General features: G+C 39.1%; 1 long non-coding RNA gene across 2 annotated transcripts in view; it reads left to right on the top strand.

The window, feature by feature from the left end:
* LOC106954126 (uncharacterized) overlaps positions 1-9,456 on the top strand; it is a 35,296-nt gene extending 25,840 nt beyond the window's left edge. Inside the window, exon 3 of one of the 2 annotated variants that reach the window (XR_001426304.1) lies at positions 8,784-9,456. This is a non-coding gene — a long non-coding RNA (uncharacterized LOC106954126). The remainder of the gene's footprint in view (positions 1-8,783) is intronic. The other variant, XR_001426305.1, reaches the window with a different exon arrangement.
* Positions 9,457-10,000: the final 544 nt, after the last annotated feature.

A 10,000-nucleotide genomic window follows, 5' to 3' on the forward strand; every position in this document is an offset into this window, starting at 1 on the left:
TTCGTGCCTGCTAAAAGGGGTTTCCTGAGGTCAAAGGTCACCGATTCGCCATGAAACATCAAACTGTTATAACTCTTTGAAAAAAACTCATAGAAGCACCAAACTTTCAGTGATTGATCATCATGGGATGCTCTACAATACCCAACGGTCAAATGATGACGTCACTTAGGCCACGCCCCCTGACAACAGGAAGTGTCATTTTTTACGCTGAACGGTCGCTATCAGACCCCTTTGACCTAATCGAGGTGAAACTGTGTCCACAGACAGAAAACATGTTGGTGTGTTGAGGATTCCAAGCCAAGCTCATTTAAATCCAGCAGGTGGGCGTGGCGGCGTGGCGAAGTGACCCTAAACGCCGTGTCCTTACGTTTGGCTGTGGATTCCACAATTTTGAGGCCAGCTGCACCAAACTTGACATGAGTGATCCTGGTTGGGTCCCCTGCGATCCTATGTTGTCATAGTCTGACGTCATCTAAGCCCCGCCCCCTCAGAACAGGAAGTGCCTTTTTTTGACTTGTACAGCTCCATCTCTGGCTCTCTCAACCTAATCAAGATGATTCTGTGTTGGATGACAGATAACAAGTTGGTATGAGAGGCCCCATGGGCCAAAACTTACAAACTCTCTTTACACTCACAGTCAAAATCTCTTACACGTACTATCAAACTCTTACACGTACTATCAAACTCTCTCACATTCACTATCAAACTGTCTCACATTCACTATCAAACTCTCTTACACGTACTATCAAACTCTCTGACAGAGTTTGATTGCAACGGAAGTTAACTTAAAATTTCAGTTTCTGATTGGACCCCAGGCAGGAGTAGGCAGGTTTTCACGGACAGAAAAATAGCTGAGCGGCAGCGACTAACAGAGGCAACAGTGAATATTTTAAATGACATCGTTAGCGCTCCCACAGTAATGTCAGCATTATCAGAAGTCTTTAGAAGCCGACAGCCAGCATCGGAAACCCCATCTATCAGTGGGATAAAGCTAGCCATCTCTTCGGAAATGGCAGTAAAGCCAGCCTGCACTTGATTTTAATGTGCGCGACAGCACAAGTTATGGCGCTCTCTTTTCAAAATAAAAGCCCATGTCCACTTTATGTTTGATTCACACATCAAGTTTCTCTCCGGCGGCTTTAACAGGCTAAAGCTTTGTGTTAATTAACCCTCTATGGCATGACTTTTTATTTTTTGGGGGGAAAAATATTTTCCTGCATTCTTTGGGAGCTTGTTGGGTCCAATCATAAAATTGGACCCTGACACCTCCCGGAACCGGATTTGGGTTTGTTGCCTCAGGGCAACATTGAGCTACAAGGGGTCTAAACCGCCAGGTTTTCTACAGTGATTATGAGAAATGAAATACAAATCAAACAGAAACTATAGTCATAAAAAAACTTTTTTTGACAAAAATAAATCAGACATGGTTCCAACTCACCAAATATAAAATAAACAACTTTCATTAATGAATGGTACATTTGCGCAAATTACTAAAACGAGCATTTGTGTGTTTGTACGTTTGGCAGTTAAAATCACTAAGGATGTTGAAATCAGTCTTTTTCCCTATTATAAACGTCAGGAAGGAATTGCTTGCTGATGTGAAAAAGTGTGTATCACATTTTTGGCACTTGATTATTGGTGTACCTGGGAATCACCATCTGGTTATCTGATTATCTATGGGTTGTAGCGACCAGATTCTCATCAGTGACAGGACTTAGGGCTGCAGGTTCTTTTTTTAAGAGTTTGTAGTTCTGATTTTTTTGGTAGAATTTGAGCCAAGCAAAGGACAACATTTCCACCAGCTCCCATATCTGGTAGATTTGGTGGTGGTACGGCTCACCCTGTGTAGATTTTCAAGTTGTAAGGAACACCATCTGCACCAGCCATATGAAGTACCCTGCAGACCCGTATATTTGGGTTTAGCAGGTATTGCTTCAGTCTTTACCTGCCTTGGAATGGGGCCATTTGTTCATTGATGACCAGCTCTTCACCCTTTGGGACTGAAGTCAGTTTTGAGGATAAACAAACAATGAAATAATGGTTGTACAGTGGATCCTCATGTTTTCATTGGGAATGACCCCAGCTTATGAACCATGCACATTTTGTCCATGAAACGATCTTGCATCTATCTCCTGTTGCTGTTAGTCAATAATAAAGTAAAAAAATTGGCTCTGATAATTATTTTGTAATCAATTGCATGTCATTGCATTAGAATAATATTGTCTGAGCAAAAGGGCCGTAACTGTGCAATGTTGCCCTGAGGCAACAAACAAAAAAACACAGTTTTAGGATATAAATTATAAAAAAATTGTCTTGAAATGATCTATAATGCTTCTTTACATACTCACAGATATGAAAATATTTTTAGTTAGTGACCCAAATTTAAACATGAAGAAAAGTGATGTATAACTTACAAGTAGGAGGCAAGGTGTATCATGCACTTCTGCTTCATAAAAAGGACTGCTCCTCTTCTAAGTAAAAGGTCACTTGAACCTCAATATCTCTTTTATTTGGACAAAAATATGTCTGGATGTATTTTAAATCATCAACCCCCAAAAATAAAATAAAGGAGCAACGTGAGGTACAGAAATGTGGTTTGTTGCCCGAGGGCAACGCCATGCCATAGAGGGTTTTAATTTGCAAAACGACATTATGTATCTGAAAAAAAATATTGTGTGGGCAAAAAATCCTGTAAAGCACATATGTGCAACCTCAGTTAAAATTGGTCTTATAGGTGTCCCTGTGTCATCCTGAAGTGAGAGAAGTACCTGGTAAGGTATTGTTTATGTAATCTGAAAGATTTTTTTGCATGTCAAATGTCAGCAATTTTGATTGAGGTAGCACATATGTGGTTTACAGAATTTTTTGCCCACATAATATGTTTTAATTTATTTTCAGATACATGATTTCCTTTAGCAAATCAATTAACACAAAGTTTAACATTTTTAAAGCCGCAGGAGAGAAACATGAATTAAACATAAACCGAAGGTCTGCTTTTATTTTGAAAAGCCTGCCTGGGGTCCAATCAGAAACTGAAATTTTAAGTTAAACTCCATTGCAATCAAACTCTGTCAGAGAGTTTGATAGCGAATATTAGAGAGTTTGATGGTACGTGTAAGAGAGTTTGATAGTACGTGTAAGAAAGTTTGTAAGTTTTGGCCCATGGGGCCTCTCATAAGTTGGTCTCACTTGCTTTAAAGTGCCAACAGTTTTCAACGGAGGGCGTGGCAATGGCGCTGTGGCGAAGTGACCTGTAACGCCGTTGCCATACATTTGGCAGTAAATTCTATATTTTTGAGCCGAGCTGCACCAAACTCACTAGGATGCATCTTTATCCATCCCCGAACAGGAATCCATAACAGTCGTTGGTGGGCGTGGCCTAATTTCTCTACAGCGCCCCCTAGAATTTTTTAAATGATCAGCCCCAAGCCATGCTTTAACCTAGAAATATGAAACTTGGTACACAAGTGTATCTTGTAAGGAAATACAAAAAAGTCTCTTGGAGCTATGGTGCAAACCCAACAGGAAGTCGGCCATTTTGGATCAAACCCGCCATTTCCTTTTTTTCATACACATCACATCTGATCGAACTCCTACATCTTTTGAGATACAGACTTGAAACTCACTCAGCACACTCTTGAGACATTAAAGGTGAAAAGTTATCTAAAGAATTCTCGTACATCAAAGCATGTGGGCGTGGCTAAGCGTCAAACTTTGGCTTTCTGCCATGAAACATTAGAATGCAATAAGTTCTCCAGGACAGGTCAGAGCTGAATCAGACTTTCCATGTCTCATTATAGACCAGCCTTGATCACATTAACATGGTGAATTGATGACATCACCTAAGCCCCGACCCCCTCCAAAAGGAAGTCACCTGTTCTTTTCTGCTGGATGTTGTACTATTACTCCATGATTCAAATGGGATCAATCCTGTGCCAACTGATATAAAATTACATGATGTTGAACTCTGTGAATGTTGGCTGCTGGCTGAACCATGTGGGCGTGGCTAAATAGCGAATAGCAATGCTCGCCATATGTCTACGATCGTCTCTAATTCACACATGCATCATCCGATTTGCACCAGACTTTTTATGATTGACTCTGGTGAACCTCTAAAGAGCCCAATAGCATTACATTGTAATTTGACTCCACTGCGCCCACTAGGTTAATCAAAGAGCTGTATCTCCTTGCTGCATGGCCCAAACTGCACCAGATTTTTTGTGCATCGCTGGGGAGCGCTGCCGAACGCATCAATGCATATCGCCTGGAGGACGAGCGCGGGAGCCACACGAGAGCGTCTGCGGTGGCTGGCGTGTGGCGGTGCTGGAACCCCTGCGGTGGCCAATAGGCCGGAGCGGCGCTAAGCTGCGAGGGCCGTTCAAGGCAGCTCTTTGAGTCCGCAAACTATCACTACTGCTTCTACATCGTCATCCGAGTTTGTTTATTCTAAATTCATATATGGTATGTTGGGGGTCTTACTAGATTTTCTTCTGGAATCGGGATGTTCGTGAGTGAAATCAGTTCGATTAAACCTGTTGTACTTTTATCAGCTCTGTTGTCACAGAGATTTGGAAAATCGGCTGACAATTCTTAAATTGTGTCGTGTGAACCAGACTTAAGATTCACAAGCTCTACTCCTTTCATCTCGACCACTGCCCTAACACTCTCTGACTCTGGTCGCTTTGGCAACATTAACACATCCCTTCAAAATAAGATACAGAGGCACCACAAAAACAAACATTTTACTTCCATGAAAATTTTAACTCATGACAAATCAATGGGAGCCCTGAGCTTGTTTCTCTGCAACAAGACAGTCCCATCTATGAGTGATGGGAGACAATAACATCCAAAGTGTGTTGCTTAAATGCACAGAGTGCTTGATCTCTAGATAGCGAAGTAGTTTTGAAGCTTCATTTCCTCATTAGCAAGCTGGTCGCCGCATAACATGTAGAGTGGGCTTGGAATATGGGAATCACCTACCGGTACGGGATAAATCATTCTCCTATCTCTTCTCTGGGCCTTTTCCCCTTTGCAAAGAAACTTTCCAAAGACATCTGATCTGTTTCTTACTCACTTTGCTGCTTGTGGCTCAATGTTAGCACGTAAGACATAACCGAGAAAATTCGGTTAAAGGATTTTCAAAATAAAAGATCCTCCAGACTCAGATAATGCATAAAACAGAAATCTATTTTTTTTTTCTTGTGCAGCCCAGTACCAATTGGTCCATGGACTGGTACCGGTCTGTGGCGTGGAGTTTTTTGTTTTTTTTTTGACAATAGTAGAATATAGATAAAGATTTGTACACATTTATAATGGAAAAGCAGCTAGTGCCACCAGTCCAAACAGGTGAGGTATGTGGTGTGCACAACCTTCAGCAAAGCTGAAGGTTAAGACTAAATTTGTGTTGCTCTATTTAGGATTTGTTAAAACAGTCAGAGAGACCATAGGCTTAAAAAGAAGAGGAGTCACCCTGTTGTAAATTAATTTAATTTGTTTTTAAACGTTACTGTGTGAACTAAGATTATACAAGGGTGGACATAAATTTATATAGTAAATGTGTGTATTTATGTATAGATGAATATAGGGACTTGGAGTAAATGGTGTTTATATTTAGTGGCATATATTTGCTAATCTGCTAATTTATTTAGACTCAAAACTATAACATATCTATAGTGTCAAAGATTCTTACTATTAAATTGTGTAACTTCTACGTACGATAATGTTTTCCTTTTTTGATCTAATAACGAGGTTCCATCCAAAAACACAGTATAACTTTGTGTGGTAGGAGCCCATACTACTCCTTTTTGAACACGTCAAGATTACTGTGGCTACAAAAATATGTCTCTTCCATTCCTTATGTTTCTTATTTTATGCTATCATGTTCAAAATAAAGAAATAAAATAAGGTAAATAAAAATATATACATACATGCCAATTTGCTAAATATCGGTATTGGTGACAACATAAACTGAGGTACTCGTACTCGGTGTGGAATAAACTGGTATGGGGACACTTCTTACCAGAAAGATATCTGAGATAAGGGAAGATTGGTGTGCAGTGCAGGAGAGGAGACCAACAAGCCAGCAAGTCAAAGCAAAAAAGTTAACTATATCAAATAAAGTCATGGAAATGTTCTGGGTGTACAAAATATACATGTTTCAATTCTTGCAATGAAAACATTAAACCTCACATCAAATTTGTATTGATGCTCTAACAACAACATTAATTATTCAATCAATAATTACAGTCATTCAAGACTGTTGCTGTTATCAAAGAAAACACAACAACAAATTTCCTAAATTAATGATAAAGATTATAAAATGGTCTGGCTTTTATCCGGTTCAAAAAATAGCAAACTGCAACATCATGAAAAAAAAAAAAGAAGCTGAAGCTGTTTTAACCCCTGAACTGCCATGACGACTCATGGACCCATAGACTTACTAGTCTTTTAGGAGAGACATTTGAAAGGTACCATTACGGCAGTACAGTAATGGTAACATTTAAGAAGTCTTGCTTTTAAGAGTTGTATAATGAGTACAGGGAGTTCTTTAGTAATTACAGTATAGTGTCTCTTAACAAAACAATTAAATGTTTGGAAAGAGATCCAAGTACGCCAAGGAGTAAGAGAGAAAATCTAATGGTAAGTAATCCAGCCAAAGCTTTAGAGAATCTGGCTCTCTTGTCAAGTCAAATGGAAAAAGTAAATTTTTTTCTGCTTTATATTCCTGCTTCAATGTAAAACAACATTTAGTTTGTAAAATTCAAAACAAAATTTTAATGTAAAGCTTCCCTGAGTTGTGAGACATTGGCTTATAAAAAGCAAAATAACACTGACAGGCTGAGAAAACGAGGAGTACCTGAGGACTGTTCAGTAAACTCTTTGGGAAACTGCACTCCAGGAGCAGACCCAGAATGGTGATGTTAGAGGCATCTTCCTGCAGAAACACACAGCAACAGCATGTCAGTGCAGGGGGTCGAAGACAGGACGACCCTGGCTAAAACTAAATCACTAATGGCTGTAACACCCTCACCCTTATACATGAATCTGTTGCTCAACTGGACAACTCCTTCAGTGACAGTGTTGCAAAGCAGGTGCACAAAGGAGCATTATTGAAGATCCTTTATTTCCTCTCTGTATGATTGCATTCCCTAAGATCCTTGTCCCTAAAGATAAATTTAATCATCTCTTTTTGGTTTCACTTTTTAAACATTGATCATCAGCATACACACCTGATATGTAGATCAGACTAAGGTAACTACATGTCAATACTATGAAAGTTTGCTGATTAGAGAAAAACTGGCAGTAAATCACCCAATTAAGCAACAGTCATGGTTATTGTGAGAGCTGATGGCCATACTGACATTTTCAAACTGCCACCTCACTTCCTGTTGTGGAGGGGAGAATATGTTTCAGATGCCTCTCGCACACACAAACACACACTTGCACTGCCTCAGATTGCCTCTCAATCTATGAACANATTTTAAATGTAATTGCTGCTGGCAAAGACTTTGCACAGACACATAATGGGTTACTTTTCCATCAGAGCTTTTGGCCTCTGTTGTCAGATAAGCTGTGATAATTTGCTCAGCTGCTCTATCTTAAGCACCGTCAAAGCTTTCGACTCTACAAACATTGTTTGGTGGAGTGAACTTTATTTTCGTTGCCAGAAATGTTGAACTTGCTGTAGAGAGGATGGTGCTTTCTGAAAAGGCTGCAAGATTCACCATCACAATTATCCTCTAGCAAAAACTGGGTAATTTAAATTAACATAAGTCAAACACAACATATTTTTTACAGACTGTTTTCAGAAAGAATATTTTGTGGCATATATGGCACAGCATATATCATGATGCTCAAAAGTGTACGCCTGTTAAAATATCTGCTTTTAGTGATGTAAAAGAATGAGGCCATTGCAGATCATTTAAAAAATTACTTTGTCCCTTAATGCCGCAGATGTGCTGTTCAAGTTAACTTGTAAATTAATAAATCTGCCCAGGCAAGCAAAGTGACAGAAATGCAAAAGTTGCAATAACCTCTTGTTCAAATAATATTACATTTATTTTCAGTAAATTCAATTTATTTTTAGCAACTTTCACAAAAAAGATCTGAGTGCTTAACAAAGACAAAACATGAAAATTAAGATTTTTTTTTAAAAAAAAGCAAAAACATCAAATTACAGAAATATAAAGTATAACAATATTTTGTCATTACACATCTAATATCTATTACATGAAGTGCAAACAAACAACATTGACCATTACCAAAAAAAACACTATCTACATGATGATGCCACTGTCATTTTTGCTGCTGTTGATCTTTGGTTGTTTTTTGCTTTTGTTTTTTGTCATTATAGATGTGAATATGAATAGCTTCAATTCAGTCTCTGCTAGTGAGAAGAGATTTTTCATAATCACAGTGAGTCTTGCATCCAATTTTGAAAGCCCGTGTACACGGTACGGACTCAAATACGAGTGCCTAGTGTTTACTACAATGACAAAGCATTTGAACCAGTGTGCTTCATGGCTGTACTTTCCAAGACAGACTGTAATGGAACAGTGTAATACTACAGACTTTAAATCATTGTCACTATTTGTTAGAATGCTTAATTAATAATCTGTCCTACATTTGCTGTCACAGAAATGAAAGAATAACATTGCTAACCCCGAAGCTCAGACTCTTTAATATGAGGGAGGCTGACCAAAAACCCAGTTTCCTGGAAATTTTCGTTTGAATCATCCCCGTTTGTTGCTGAATCTCATCTAAATCGTGTGTCACTTCTGCAGGTGGCTCCTGGCGAAAGGCCCACTTTTGACCAATATGCTGATGTCAGATATGCCAGGGGTTTTTTGTGTGTTATTTAAAGGCAAGCCAAGAGGGAAGTATGTGTCATCAGTGCTGAATCCAGAATCGTTTGCTTCACACCAAACAACAAACCTGCCGCCCCCTGTGGTGTATGTCGACCTGTTACAAAGCCACTTCTTCCCAGCTGAAGCACAGAGGACTTCAAGCGCTGTTTTATGCCGACAGCCATCAGACTTCAGTGTGTACAGAGCTTCCTGCCCCACTGGCCCCAGCCTGAGCCAGTCAGAGTGTGCTCAAGCAGAATAATGGTAAATGCTCTTTCTGCTCTGAGCGATTCTGTAACTTTGCTTGCCTAAGTAATATATGTTTAATGTGTGTAGGTCAATGAATGTTAAATATCCTGCTACGTTAGAATATGATTACATCATTCCTTCTGTACATGTCATTGTCAGAAAATGTGTTTCATGACCGTCCAATTAACACAACTGTTTATTTGTATGACTCCTTCAGAGGTAATGAGAAAAATGAAAATGTGAACTTGTGTGTATGACTTGTGTGATATTTCAACAGCTTTGCCCACAAATGGGCATAACTGTTTTGACAGTGTTGTAATGTATTTTATACTTCAGTCCATTTAATAATTTTAAGACATTTTGTTGTCTACTGTTAGATTATTTTATCCACCCACCAGTTAACTATACAGTGTTCTAGACCATACCCCATGATTGCAGTGTCATGCAGTGGGATGGTACATTTCTGCAGCAGTCACTGGCTGAGTGATGAGTAAACCCTGGTGCCTGTCCATCACCAGGCAGCATTATTTTATGTGGCAGATATTAAAGTTTCCTTATTCAATTTGTCTGTCAAGGTTAGAGACAAAAAAAAATTACCTCACCCTTCAGTTCTCAAGATAAGCTAAATTTAATGACAAGGAAAATTGATATCTCCACCAAAAGCAGCCATCTGCTAACAATAGGAAGTAAGCAATGAGGAGCACGATGAAAAATGTATCAACCTTTTGTGCTATCAGTCATATTTGCGGTCCTGTTCCCCGAGCGGATGCATTTCGGTCCTCTTGCAGACAGAATCTGTATGCTTAATGCAAAACTCATCCTGAGAATTCCCCTTTGTTTACTTATAGCTCAATTCTTACAGAGCCACTATTTACAATCAGTTAATAACTGCAGGCTGTAAGTGA

The sequence above is a fragment of the Poecilia latipinna genome, unplaced genomic scaffold (genome assembly GCF_001443285.1).
Source record: "Poecilia latipinna isolate Pla-1442-1.1 unplaced genomic scaffold, P_latipinna-1.0 Scaffold629, whole genome shotgun sequence".
Taxonomy (NCBI): Eukaryota; Metazoa; Chordata; class Actinopteri; order Cyprinodontiformes; family Poeciliidae; genus Poecilia; species Poecilia latipinna.